The sequence below is a fragment of the Tachysurus fulvidraco genome, chromosome 18 (assembly GCF_022655615.1).
Source record: "Tachysurus fulvidraco isolate hzauxx_2018 chromosome 18, HZAU_PFXX_2.0, whole genome shotgun sequence".
Classification (NCBI taxonomy): Eukaryota; Metazoa; Chordata; class Actinopteri; order Siluriformes; family Bagridae; genus Tachysurus; species Tachysurus fulvidraco.
Window position 1 is genome coordinate 13,489,227 of NC_062535.1, and position 14,847 is coordinate 13,504,073.

General features: G+C 37.5%; 1 protein-coding gene across 1 annotated transcript in view; it reads left to right on the forward strand.

The window, feature by feature from the left end:
* LOC125139486 (verrucotoxin subunit beta-like) overlaps nucleotides 1-14,847 on the forward strand; it is a 110,102-nt gene that overhangs the window by 8,922 nt on the left and 86,333 nt on the right. The window lies entirely within an intron of this gene.

Consider the following 14,847-nt stretch of genomic DNA (forward strand, 5'->3'; position numbering starts at 1 on the left):
TGCAGCTGGGAGGTTTCCTGCTTCATGATAACAGTCAAGGTATCTTCTGCTGATACTAGCATTAAGCTCCGCACACACATTATGTCCTTCCTCTATATATCCATGTTTGACACAATACACTTTGGAACTTCTCTTTGAAAGACTGACGCGTGTGTGTTTCATTGAGATTTCCCCAAGCGCTTGAGGAGAACGGAAATCAAGCAGAGGTCTTAGCGGCTGTATTTTAGGTTATCCTACGCAGGTGGCAGATGAAAGAATGGTTACCCTGGCGATAGATGAGAGTTACAGATGGTTTTTTATATTCTGCTCAGGTATATCAGAGTTACAACAGTTTATGGACATGATTTGTCCTGTTATTAATTTTTTTTCCTATTGAGCATTCTTTTGACAATCATATTTTGTTGCTTATTATTGTTAGAATGATATACATATATTCCTTACTACAGTTCTAATGTACCGTATTTACACTAAATGATACACGTCTTTTGCATTGAATCTCTATATTAAGACATTTTGATGCATACATTAGAGCAGTCTATGGCTAAAATAATTGAATGATTTCTGTTTCAAATGATGAGCTGTGTACACTTTTTATCTATATAAAATAAACCCATTAAACAGTAACAGAGGTTTTAGACTAAAAAAAACATAATATGAAAAATGAACATATGACACTGAATGTAATGTCAAAAAGGTTTCAGCATAGCCCTTTATACTAACACCAAATACAAGATTGAAGTGGTTTCCAGCTCCTCATTAAATACCGATGCAAATACCCTATTTCACCTGTAGAGAGCGCTCGTTGCTCATTTCTAAAAGCATGATCCATGTGCAGTATTGTACAGAAGCATTGAATCGACTCATTTTACCTCTTACCCAATAGTAATATGGTGGGTTTTGTTTGTTTGTTTGTTTGTTTTTTGTTGTTATTACGAGTTGAAAACTATTTACGTCTTGCTAAAATCATGTTAAAAATATACTAATTATGCACATTGAATAAATAGTAATAAAATTAAGGTGTGACACATTGTCTGAACTTTATTTTCTTGGTCAAAATAAATGCATGTTATTAAAATTAATGTCTTCTTTTTTAAATGAATTATAATATATTGAGGCAAATATTTTGAAAGCTGATCATAATCCCATGCTTATAAATCAGGCAAATCACACAAGTGAATTATGTCCTACAACTAGTGCATAGTATTTATTTATTTATTTATTTATTTATAACTTTTTTTCATTATTTATTTAAGATAATTAGCAGAAGTCTTTATTCAGAGCGACTTATATTTATCTCTTTTAAACAGCTTAGCAGTTGAGGGTTAAAGATCTTGCTCAAGGACCGAGTAGAGACAGTATGGCAGTGCTGGGATTTGAACTCACAACATTGCCATCAGAAATTCAGCATCTTGACCACTGAGCATCATTTTGTATCAGACCACCAAAATTTTTAGATGAGCAAAAGTATAGGAACAGATATGTAATTTGACTATTGTTGTTGGCCATGTGCATCCCTTCTTGACCACAATTTACTTCCAACATGATAATGCGCCATGTCTCAGAATAGTTTTATGAACACGACAACGAGTTCACTGTAGCACTTTCAGTCACTGGATCTGAATACAACAGAACACCTTTGGGATGTGGTGGCGCATGAAATTCGGAGCATGAAAATGTAACTGAAAAATCTGCAGGAATTGCACACTAGAGCAGAATCTCAAAGGAATGTTATCAACATCTTGTGGATTCAGTGGCATGAAGAACTTGTGCTGTTTTGAGGCACCACTCAGTCTTACTGAACAGTTTTACTTTTGGTGGTCCAGCTTCAGGAGGTGAAATGCCATTCTTTAAAATGCCAAATGTGTGTTTTTCTGGCACAAAAAAATAACTGTCTGTGACTGACTAATGGTCTGTACAGCTGTGAATATGTATGAGAGTGCAGAGGAAACACAGTGAAAGTGTGGGGTCTCGTCTTTTCCTGTGGATCACCAGTTGGCTTTCCACAGGTGCCTCTCCTGTTTCTCAGGGAAATGCCTGTGCTTGTAAAGAAGCAAGATCCGGGGGATCCTCACAGTTTATTTGAGCCACGGGGTGGTTGGGGGTGGTGGTGGTTTGACAAGAGGTGGTCGTCTACGTCAGCCTTTAGTATGTATGAGAGTTTCCACTGGCAACTTAGGTTTACCTGTATAAACAGCTATAAACGTGATTTTTGGCAAAGTGAGAGATCACTTGTAATATATTGATCAGCCAAAAGTATGAAATTGTGTTTTAGGAATAAATAACATCATGAGTGCCCAACTCTGCTGCTGCAGTGATTAGTTTTAGCCATAATCTCACCTAAACACCTAAATCACTTAATATTAGTCTTCAGTTACTGAATAAGACATTGTGGTGTGTTCTCATGAAAAATAACGGATGAAAAAATAACTGTGAAACGAAACTATGAAATGGTAAACATAAGATCTGTATAAATTCTTTCAATCTAAATCTGTCACCATTTGTTTAATGTATGTTTATGGTTCAAATCTGAACATCTTATATTCCAAGAAATAACTTTAGAACTCAACGAGAGCCACCTTTCAAACAATGAAAGTTGTTTGGTGTTTTCAAGTCTGTGTAATAGCAGATGAAAAGACCAATTTATTAATGAACAGTATAGTGTGTATATGAGGGAGATGTTTGAAATAATCGGCGTCAAAAAGGATTCCTGGCGAATGCGTTGCGAATTGTGTCACCCAGGGGGGGGGTTCTAGCCCTTTTTTTAGGGTGGCTTCAGCCCCCTGTCTGTAATCTCAGCCACCCTAAAACTATAAGGATCATTTTTACTTTCATAAATGAACAATAAACATTACGTTAAAATGCAGGATATGTCGTCGATGGGAAAGAAAATTATTTATCAGTTTGATCCAAAAGCGATTTTTTTTACTTTGCTTTTAAGCGCGTGTATTGTACTCTTTCAAAAGTGCGTCTTCAGCTGTCTGCTTTATTAGAACGGAAAAGCACAGGTACGCGCAGCGTGCACGCGCAGTCAGAGCTGGAGGCGTTTATCTATAACGTTAATCGGCGGAAAGACGCAAAGACGGCAACCAAAAGCAGTGAAATTTCACTATTCTTATTACCAGAGTTGTCATATAATATATAATATAGAACTCTTCTTGTTTTAAATTCTCACTGAGTGATAAACCCCCTAAAGAGGAAATCCTAGAACCGCCCCTGGTGTCAACCCAAAAAACACTCACAAAAAAAGTGCTTAATTTAATTAACATTAATTTTGTCATTTGTAAAACATCACAATAATTTTGAGTTGTTTTCAAGGACAGAGCTGGAATCTCCCTTCAGTTTGGGATATGGCCTTGGTGATACACTTGGTATACATTCATTCATTATATTTCCAAAAGTATTTGGTCACCTGACCTTTCCTGCTATATGTGGTTGTTTTCTGATCTCATCCTTTCTGAACACCTTTGGGATGAATGTGAACGCTGACTCCACCCTACCTCACCTACATCAGTGCCTGCCTTGCGTAACAATCTTGTGGCTGATGAAAACAAATATCCATCAGCACACTCCAAAATTATATATATACACACACACACACACACACACACACATACACACACACACACACATATATATATATATATATATATATATGTGTGTCCGTGTGTCCAACATGACGTCCAGTTACCAGCATGACACTAAACAGGTAGTAGTAACGGCGACTTTTTACTTAAGTACATGTCAGAGCCCATACTTCTTTACTTTAACTTGGGTAAAAGAGTGTAGTCACTACTTCTACCTTTACTGGAGTCTTTTAAAAAATGAGTATCTGTACTTCTACTTGAGTAAAGGATGTGTGTACTTTTGCCACCTCTGATAAATACATGAAAATACATGTTTACATATTGCACACAAATATTACTCATTTGTTTCTTTATGTTTTTTTCTCTTTATCCATATTTGTGTATTAGGACAGTCTGATTAGTCTGATCTGCATTTTAATACAAATAATTAAAAAATAATTTCTATTTCATTCAGATTTAAAAGAAAATAGATTTTTTAGAATTCATATATATCATAACTGACCCATTGGTGTACTGTGACAGTGAGCTTCCCATGAAAGGTGAAGGGGACAGAGTCGCTGGCTTCACTCACTCCCACATCACTAACAGCTCTGTATCGGACCCAGTATTGTTCTGTTGGCTTTAGTCCAGTCAATGTGAAGGTGTTCTGTGCATTTGATGTGTCTTTGACTAACCATTCCTCATCATTAGCTGCTGAATCATTTGAAGGTGTCATCCTGTACTCAACTCTGAAGTGTACAGTCTCTCCAGTTGGGGATTTTGAAAGCTTCAGGGTAACTTTCCCATCACTGGTCTCCACTACAGGTTTGGATACAGGCTGGAACTTAGGATCTGTCAAAGAACCATTCTGATAAATTTGGATGGAGCATCCTGGATTGCTGGGATCAGATATGGAGGCAATGATGAATTTGATTCTCTTCTCATTTTTATTGGCCTTTAAAAATGAGGTAAAGAGAGAAAGATTCTGCCTCATCCTTACAGGAATGTCAGGAGAAGTGATCCAAGGCTGTGCTGCTTGGAGAATGGAAACTCTCTCACTTGTTTGCACCAGCATTTTGAATGATTCAGAGTTCTCAAAGTCTTGTAGAGCTGCTAGGTAGGAGTCATCATACTTTAGAGATGTAAATGACAAACATACCACCACATCAACATCAGCATGAAAACAAATGGAATTGAGTGACCCTGATGATTTCACAACTGTGATGTCTTTCAACTCAGCTGTATAAGAGCTCAGTATATTTAATTCAGTTGTAATGTCATCAAGCCACTTTTTCATGTTGCTTACATTGAAGGGTGACGTGTAATGGATGCTCAGGATGTCCCCCGGTGCCTTGTCCTCTTTTGTCCCACCACGAATAGCTGGCAGCACTCTGCATAGTGCGTTCTGTGTAATTTCTGTGTAATGCCTGAAACTTTTCCAACCGGTCTTGTATATCAGGGAAATCAACCGTTATTTGTCTGCTGATCAAATCATTGCATATTCTCTCCTTTTCACCAAATTCCTCAAGCAAGCTTTCTGCTTTATACAACAGGCTCAAATTAATTTCTCTCATTAACTTTGCAGCCTTATCATCCAAAAGATAGAGAGGATACAGCCACACTGTTAGAGGCACACCTTTACCTTGTTGCTTCATCGGAGCAGGCACCTTCTTATACACCTCGAGGGCATCCTTATACTGTATGTGGTGGGGTTTTCTTCAAGTTTAATGTCTCCATAAAATGTGACACTAATATTCTCTGCCATTTTTTTCATCTTCAGTCATGTTAAGGGGTGTTTGCCCCTCAATGGAAATGGTAGGGATCTTCTTGACCACTGCATGAAGGTTTCCTTCAATTTTCTGTTTGCGCTCATTTTCTGTACTCTTATAATCAAACACCATGAAAACCTGAGCTCCATACAGTACAGCTGTAACTACATGAGTGTCTGTTTTCTGGTCAAATACTGGTGGGTAGGTAATATTACCAAGCTCCTTCATTTTGAGCTGTTCAAATGTTGTTGTCTGGCTGTACTGCATAGTAACTCTGGACTGACATGCTGAAGATTTGGTATCTTGCAGGTACTTGGCCGATTCTTCAACCTCCACCAATCCACTTAGGAAACTGGCTTTAAGGGAATCGCTTATATCTAGGAGGTTTGCCTTATCACTGAGACTATCAGAGGCTGCAAATTTCAGATGTGTTTTAGGCTTCTCATGAACGTCAAGGTCATCATGCAATGCATTTTTATCCCATAAAGTAACACTTGAAACAGGAAAGTGATGAGAAATGAGAGTTGTTTTACAAATATTTGTTATTTTTCAAACATTTCCAATGATATATAGAAAAAAAGGTATAAATAGGCTGTGGAAAGACAAAATATTAGTAAATGCAGCTACAAGTGAAAATGATTCAACCTTGTAATTTACATAACAAAAAAAAAACTTTCATATGCCATCTGCTTATAAAACAATCAACTTTGTAGTGGTAACAGTAACTCCATCATCAACATTAGGGTAAGGGTTATTCAATAACAATGAGTCATAAGATTATAAAGTTTGACTTTATCCAACATTTCTGAGGTATTTTTGCTGATCAGCATCTTTAGAATGCAAAAGGTAATTAAATGATGATTATGTAAATTGCACCTGGAATAAAGGAGTCACTTCGGCAATCATACAGCATGCCAGGATATAAAGGTCTTCCCAGGGCAGCTATTTCCATGCATCTGGAATCCATGACTTGCAGCAAATAAGAAAAGGCTAGAAAATGTGAAGAGCAGAGATAAACGGGACTGGTTTGATTCAAAAGACCAGGAACATTGTTCAGAGAGACCGTTTTAACTAGGAACGTCATCTAAACTATTTTTTATTAAAATGACATGATACAGTACTCAGACACTGTTTCTCCCTTCACAGTGCTGATCCATTCTGGGGTGGTGGGTAACTTCTTTGATGGAGCCACCATTCAATATCTCGACATTCCCACAGACTTGCTCTCCCAAAATTCAGGCCAGTGATGTGGGCCCCATCTACCTCAACCTGTAGGTTGGCTCACTCTACAACAAGCACACCAGGGTACTGCTCATGACTTCATCCAAGCACACCAAAAACAACTCACTTGCTGGTCTATCTGTTACTTCAGCCACTGCTTCTGCACACCTGAGCTTATTCTAGCCTCCATCTCAGTCAAAAAACAAAAACCTATTCACAATGCTATGTACCACTGAATATCAGGATCTCAAGGAGGTTTAAGAAGACCAAGGCCAGTGGCTTTCCCCGCACTGACTTTATGACTGTACCATAAAGCTGCTTTCTGTTACTGTTCTGTTGGTTGAGTGTACCCATTATTATCAGCCAAGCAATGGGCCATGGAGGAGCAATTAGATGACATCTTACTTTACTCCTCATGTCCACAATATTAACCTTGCTCTCCAGATCCTTTTACAACAAGAAGAGGTACTGTATACCAAAGAATAAACAAATTACTTATTCAAACATAATTTGTAAGTCCTCTTAAACAATTTAGGAGGAAAATATTTTTTCCCTTGCTCTTCTCTTTCTTGTTTCTATGGCTGAATTTGGCATATGTAAATATACTGTAAATACAGAGACAATAATATTATTCTTATTCTTGAAGACAATAACTTCAAACAATGTCAAAGCTAAAAAATATAATATAATTTTTAAGTTTTATTTAATATAACCTTTCTGATACTCTAAACGTTGCATTTTTTTTCTCTTTTTCCCTTCTCCCTTCTATCTGTACATAATTCTATTTTTTACTATAAAAAATGTAAAAATAAAAAATACATTAATTAATAAAATTATTACTAAACATTTTATCTGCACCTTAAATTTTAGCAGGTGCAGATTTTAGATATATAGGATGCTTTGACTCTAGCAGTTCGGTGTGAAACTGGACAAGGTTTTCTCTACAGATTGTGATATCTAGTATCTATTTTAGACATGTAAATCAAATAATTTGTTTGCACAAGCTCTTACGTCTCGCAACGACGTCTCTCTGTCTCCTTCTTCTAGACAGGACAAGAGGAAGATCTTACACAGCAACGGCAGCAGGAGAGAACGGTTAATATACTGTAGCCGCATGTAAATTGCAGGGGCGCGGCTTTTTGTGCACTTACCGTTATTAGGTTATGCGGAAAGAGAGAGCCAACAAACTCTTACACAACACAACCATAATATTGTTCAACGTACAGTATTACAAAACGATCATTTTAAATAATTGATTAAAAAAACAGCAATTCACAGTATTTATGAGTATAAAGGATTTAATATTATGCTCTATATTTTAAAAATGGGGAAAAATAATGTTTTAGTGTAGGGTGCACTAAAATATATTAAGACATAATAAAAAGATAAATTAATTTTTCTGTAGAAATTAAGACTTTTTTGCTTACTGCTCTTTGAAACAAATAATTAGCAACTGTAGCACTGACACAAAGAGTTCAGACTTCTAATAAACTTGACTGTACACACAGCATAAACAAGTCAATAATGAAGAAAACTCCTGGTGGGTGTTTCTCTTTTACTATATAAACTATATAAGGTTTACAGTAGGTTGGATATTGAACAGAAATTCAGTATGTTATTATTCAGTATGTTATTAAATGTACAATTGAATGACACAAAACTGAATTTCCTTGGTGCTTGGAAGCTGAGAATAAGGAAATAATTCCAAGAATGCAGTAATAAGTAACCAGTTTATGTTCCATACACATTGAATGGAAATCAATCACATTGTGTTCTGATGAACCATGACTGTACTGGACTGGTTGAATATTAAACAGAAATTCAGTTGAGGAAAAAAATATTTTTTTTCCCCAATAGTTTTCATGCCACATGGTCCTTTGGCTCCAAACATAAGCAGAATTGTATTAGTACAAGCAACAATTGAAACACGTCAGTTTTTAATTGCAATTGAGGACTTCTTATATTTTAGATTCATTTTCTATGAAAAAAAATATTTTTTTTCCAACAGTTTCCATGTCATGTTACCCAGTGACTCCAATCTTAAGCAGAATTGCATTACTAAGAAGCTTTAATTTCCATTTTAACCATATATCAGTGATGCAGTATATAGTGAAGTTAAACAGTGTTTCTTCAGAACAATGGTACAACAAATAACAACAGAGGGCTAAGTTGTCCTAGGCACCTAAAGTGCATCAACCATAAAATACCACCAACCTGTAAACAGACCATATACAGCATTTGCATACTGTACAATAGCAGCATTGAATTGTGTTGTGCAAAACCGCATTAAAGTGAATACAGCTGTAAACATAGATGTATATTGAATGAGTGTGTGAGTGTCAGTTCAGCACAGTTCAGCTCTGAGTGCTAGATTTATGGAATAAACTGTTACACGGTCTCGTTTTGAAAGCCTGAACGCTTTGGAGGGTAAAAGGTGAAAGTGAGGGGTGTGGGTCATCCACAATGTTGTTGGTTTTGTGGATGCAGCCTGTGGTGTAAATGTCCGTGAAAGAGAAAAGAGAGACTCCAATGATCTTCTCGGCTGTCCTCACTATCTGCTGCAGTGTCTTGAGATGCAATTCCCAAACCAGACAGTGAGGCAGCTGCTCAGTATGGTCTTGATGGTCCTCCTGTAAAACATGGTCAGGATGTGTAGAGGGAGATGTGATTTTCCCAGCTTTTGTAAATAGTAGAGATGCTGCTGGGTTTTCTTGCTGATGGAGCCAGTGTTGAGCAACCAGGCAAACACCAAGGAATTTGGTGCTCTTGATGATCTCAATGGAGGACCCATTGATGTTCAGCAAAGAGAGGTCACCATCTCTATATGCTGACTAGACCCACCTTGGTCATGCCATAGGCAAACTCGATGATGTGGTTGGAGCTGTGCAGTGCTACACAGTCATGAATCAGCATAGTGAACAGCAGTGGACTGAGCACACAGCCCTGAGGGGCAACAGTGCTCAGCTGGAGATGCTGTTAACGATCCGGACTGTCTTGAGGTCTCCCAGGCAGGAAGTCCAGGATCCAGTGGCAGAGCGAGGTCAGGCCGAGCAGGTACAGCATGTCAAACAGGTGCGGAGTAATTATTGTTTAGAATCCTGAACTAAAGCCTACGAACAGAATTCATACATATGTATCAATCCTCTAGGTCCAGATCCTGGATACCTTTTGTGCAATTTGTACAGCCATAAATATGTCTGATCATAATATCATTATTTTATTAAAGCTCATCAAATCAAAGATGAGCATTTGAAAGCATTTGAGTCTTATATTTTATATCAATATTTTTATGAAAATGTGTTTTTTTTTTTTAATTCAGTTTTCATGGAAAATCGCAAAAAGCAATAAAATACAAGTAAAATTAAAGCATGGCAGTGTTAAAATAATGTGTCAGGTAGTTAGTTTTTTACATGGAACTAAATTATATTACATTGTAACCAATTGTTAAAATTACAGATCAGAAAATGTGCAAATATATGCAGTGATATATGTGTACATAAAGAACATGTGTTGACTTACAATCAGCAACTGTAGCACTGACATAATAACTAGTACAAGCCTGAATTTCCTTGCAGCTTGGAAGCTGAGAATAAGGAAATAATTTCAAGAATGCAGTATCCTGTATCCAGGTATGGAAATATTTAAACAATCACATTGTGTTCTGATGAACCATGACTTTACTTGACTGGTTTGAATATTAAACAGAAATTCAGTTTTTTTTTTAAATAGTTTTCATGCCACATGGTCCTTTGGCTCCAAACTTAAACAGAATTATTACTACAAGCGACAATTGAAACACGTCAGTTTTTAATTGCAATTGAGGAATTCTTATATTTTAGATTCATTTTCTATGAAAAAAAATTTTTTTTTTCCCAACAGTTTCCATGCCATGTGACCCAGTGACTCCAATCTTAAGCAGAATTGCATTACTAAGAAGCTTTAATTTTCATTTTAACCACATATCAGTGATGCAGTATATAGTGAAATTAAACAGTGTTTCTTCAGAACAATGGTACAACAAATAACAACCGAGGGCAAAGGTTTCCTAGGCACCTAAAGTGCATTAACCATGTTCAACTTAGTGCAAACACTACAGGGCAGATACATAAAATACCACCAACCTGTGAACAGACCATATACAGCATTTACATACAATATCAGCATTGAATTGTGTACGAAAGCCTGACCTAGGAACCAAATACCGGAAATGTTGGTGTCCACACGGACTTATTTTGATGTTGCCCAATGGCAGATAGCAGTTGATCAGTTCATACCTGCATGCTTGTTTTATGCTCTGTATTGTGCGTTTATGCTTTAAAGTGAGTACATTGCATGTGTTATTGATGTTCCATGATTGTTTTGGATAATATTGACAATCTGAGATCTGTAGCGGTCGTAAATTGTTGTGAGAAAATGCGCTAATTAGCATTAGCATCGGCAGCATTATTATACCTAATCGCACGTGTTTACACTAATAGCACATCATTGTCTGATAACATCGGGCTATTTGTATCTGTTAAGTGCCATTTGTTTGTTATATATTTGGTACTCATGTCAGGGTGTTAATGTTCTGAAAATAGCAATAATTGTATTTCTTTATTGTTCTTATAGACCACACCCACACACAGACATTCATAAAGGCATCATCGCCATAAGATGATTGTTGCAGGTGACAACTTAAAGATGTTAATAAAGGCTACTGTATGAAGAATCTCTCCTCCACTGATTCTCTAACCGGAATCCTGTTCATATTTGGCCGCCTCAACCAGTTAAATCTAGAGGGATAGCATCACTCCCTCACAAATTGTGTTGTGCAAAACAGCATTAAAGTGAATACAGCTGTAAACATTTGTGGGTACAGCCTGTGGTGTAAATGTCTGTGAAAGAGGAAAGAGAGACTGCTATGATCCTCTCGGCTGTCCTCACTATCTGCTGCAGTGTCTTGAGATTCAAGACAATGCAATTCCCAAACCAGACAGTGAGGCAGCTGCTTAGGATGGTCTTGATGGTCCTTCTGTAAAAGATGGTCAGGATGTGTAGAGGGAGATGTGCTTTTGTAAGTAGTAGAGATGCTGATGGAGCCAGTGTTGAGCAACCAGGCAAACACCAAGGAATTTGGTGCCCTTCATGATCTCCACGGAGGATCCATTGATGTTCAGCAGAGAGAGGTCTCCCTCTGTACTCTTCTGAAGTCAACAACCATCTCTTTAAGTTGTTCACAGTTCACAGACAGGTTGGCTCTACACCAGGCCGTTAGCTTTCTGCTTATCTCTATATGCTGACAAGACCCACCATGCTGTTCCCAATCTGGACTGTCTTGAGGTCTCCCAGGGAGGAAGTCCAGGATCCATTGGCAGACTGAGGTGAGGCCGGGCAGGTTCAGAATAATTAAACAGGTGCATAGTAATTATTGTTTAGAATTCTGAACTAAAGCCTATAAACAGAATTCATACACATGTATGAATCCTCTCAGACCTGGGCAAACTACGGCCCGCGGGCCACATCCAGCCCGCTGTACATCCCTGTACGCCCCGCATGAGGCCATTCATAAATTGTAGGGATGCACCAAAAATTCAAAAACAAAAAATATTCGGCCGAAATACCTAAACCACCGAAAAAACACTGCCGAAACGCAATTGTAATAATGCAATTAAAAAGTGCAGCCAGCACACGGTTATCTGGATAAGAGCCAACATGTCTGTGGTATGGACTTTTTTCAATATCTCGGAGAAAGACCCACGGATAGCGATTTGCAAAACATTCAATGCTGAAATCTGCAAAGAGTTTCTCCACGTCGGGTAAAATTTATCACATGGAATCCAAACATCCCGATTGCAATTCTGTTACGAACCCCGCTTTCAACAATGCTCGTAGAGGAGGGGACAAGTAACAAAAGGACACGCGAGTCAAAAAGGACAGTTTTATCGGTTTATTAATCAGCTGCACTCACGCATCACAGGCAACTAGAAATGATCACATAGACCATTCATGAACACACACACCAAACAAACACACAGAACAAAAGGAGAAAACAAGTTCAACCAAAAAAAGAACACAGCGTATCAGCAACGGCTGGACAACAAGACGCACACACGAAGCTCAGTTCAATACAAGACGTCAGCATGAAGTTGACGGAAGAAAGAGCTTCCCCTCAAGTTTGTGCCGTGCTCACTGAGTGCTAAAGCCAGTGGTAGTGGCCATGGCCTGGCGACTGGAGTTTTGAATGGAAATAGTGCAAACTCAGCCCCCCTCTTCGCACGTTACTCTCCCCTTTTATCTTCACCCTGCACGTTGATTATGAATGGCCGCAGGTGTGCAGGGGCGCAGCCTAACCTCAGAAAAAGGTAGAGACCAAGTCAATATAAATTGAAACACACCACACTAAAATAAGAATAAAGGTTTAGGCCATAACAATTCTAAATATGAGAAGAATGCGGCGCAGAAAAGAAAAGTCAATCCGAGCACGCCCACACTTCTGGCATAGCCCTTCAGGTCAGTCTCACTGCTTAACTTTTACTGTCCACCCCTGAGGAGGCATTCTAGTCCTCACTGGATGTACCTATGTACTGTATGTGATGTACGAACTTCGAAGACTTCTGCCCATTCACATACATCTGGAGATAACAAACACTGTAGGCAATTCTTTCAAAAACAATTATATTATGTGCATTGTTTTATAATTTAATTCCCTTACCTCATAGCCTTCTGTGTTTTTCACAAAAAAGATGTCAAGATCCTTCAGTCAGTATATGGCATGAAGGTCCAATTAATAAATCAAATGGCCAAAATATGAAATTAAAACGGATGCAATCATCATTGGACTCAGTGACAAAATCCAATATCAACCTGTGTGTAAATCTTTTCCACATCCTCACAATCAAATCTTCTACATATTTACACTTTCCCCCGCACTAATTCCTTTACTATCTGAACCTGTTATCATGTTTTTCTTAAATATAGTTTTATTCTCTACACCAGCCACCTGATGGCGCCAACGTTCCGCGACTCTCTGAATTCTGAAATGGAACCTTTTAAACTTTTCTTGAAAAATGTAAGAGTTTCAGATGTTAACCAAAAACATATGTAAACAAACATAGACAGATTTAGATTTAAAGAATTTATACAGATCTTATGTTATATCTGTCATATTTCCATCACACTCCGTCCAAGGTGTGTCCGGCCTTGATGGCCGATCACGCCTGAGATAGGCACAGGCTCCCCGTGACCCGAGAAGTTCGGATAAGTGGTAGAAAATGAATGAATGAATGAATATTTCCATCATAACACACCATGATGTATTATTCAGTAACTGAAAACTAACATTCAGTAATTTAAGTGCTTTAGATTATGGCTGAAACTAATCACTTCAGCAGCAGAGTTGGACAGTCGTGAAGTCATTTATTCCCAAAACACAATTTCATATTTTTGGCTGATCAACATACAACAAGGGATCTTTTACTTTGTCACAAATAACACTGTTTATATCTGTGTACACATGTCAACCTAATGTAGCCAGTGAATTTGTGTAAATTTTGATCCTGTGATGACCTCTCTGTTCATTTGCTCTCTCTCTTTTCTCATTTTATATGATATTTTATCATACCTTTAAGGAAGAAGCCATAAATCATTTTTTTTATTTGACATGATTCATTTATTTTGATCCATAAAATGAAAAAAAAGCACATGCTGATTTATTTGCCCCTGTTACTTGTCATTTAAGTCATGTCATGATTTTCTAAATGCACAACAGAGCTACACATTGGTCAAGTGGTGCACTTTAAAAACGTTGTTTTACTGACTAGTGCAGTGGTGATTAGAATTATTATACTTTTAATCAGTACATTGTTGAAATGCTTATTTTCAATTCATAATTGATAGTTTCTCAATTTGTAATAACAAAGCAAGCAAGTCATTTGGGTAAGATGTATAATTAGTCAGTACAGTTATTCTTTACAATACTGCACGTGGATCATGCTTTTAGAAATGAGCAATGAGCGTTCTCTACAGGTGAAATAGGGAATTACATCAGTATTTAAAGAGGAACCGACAACTTCTGTAAGAAACTCTGTCCACTTCGATCTTTTATTTGGTGTTAGAATGGAGGGATTATTTTTGTTTTATTATTATACGGATAATTAACTAGTAAAGTAGTTGTTCTAATAGCTAATTCTCAACTAAACTAGCTAAACCTCTGTTTCACTGAATTTATGTTTACAGTCTCTGTTAATGTAAATGGGCAGTCGTGTGTGTTTACGGTGTGTGTGTGTGTTCACTGCTGTGTGTGTGCACTTTGG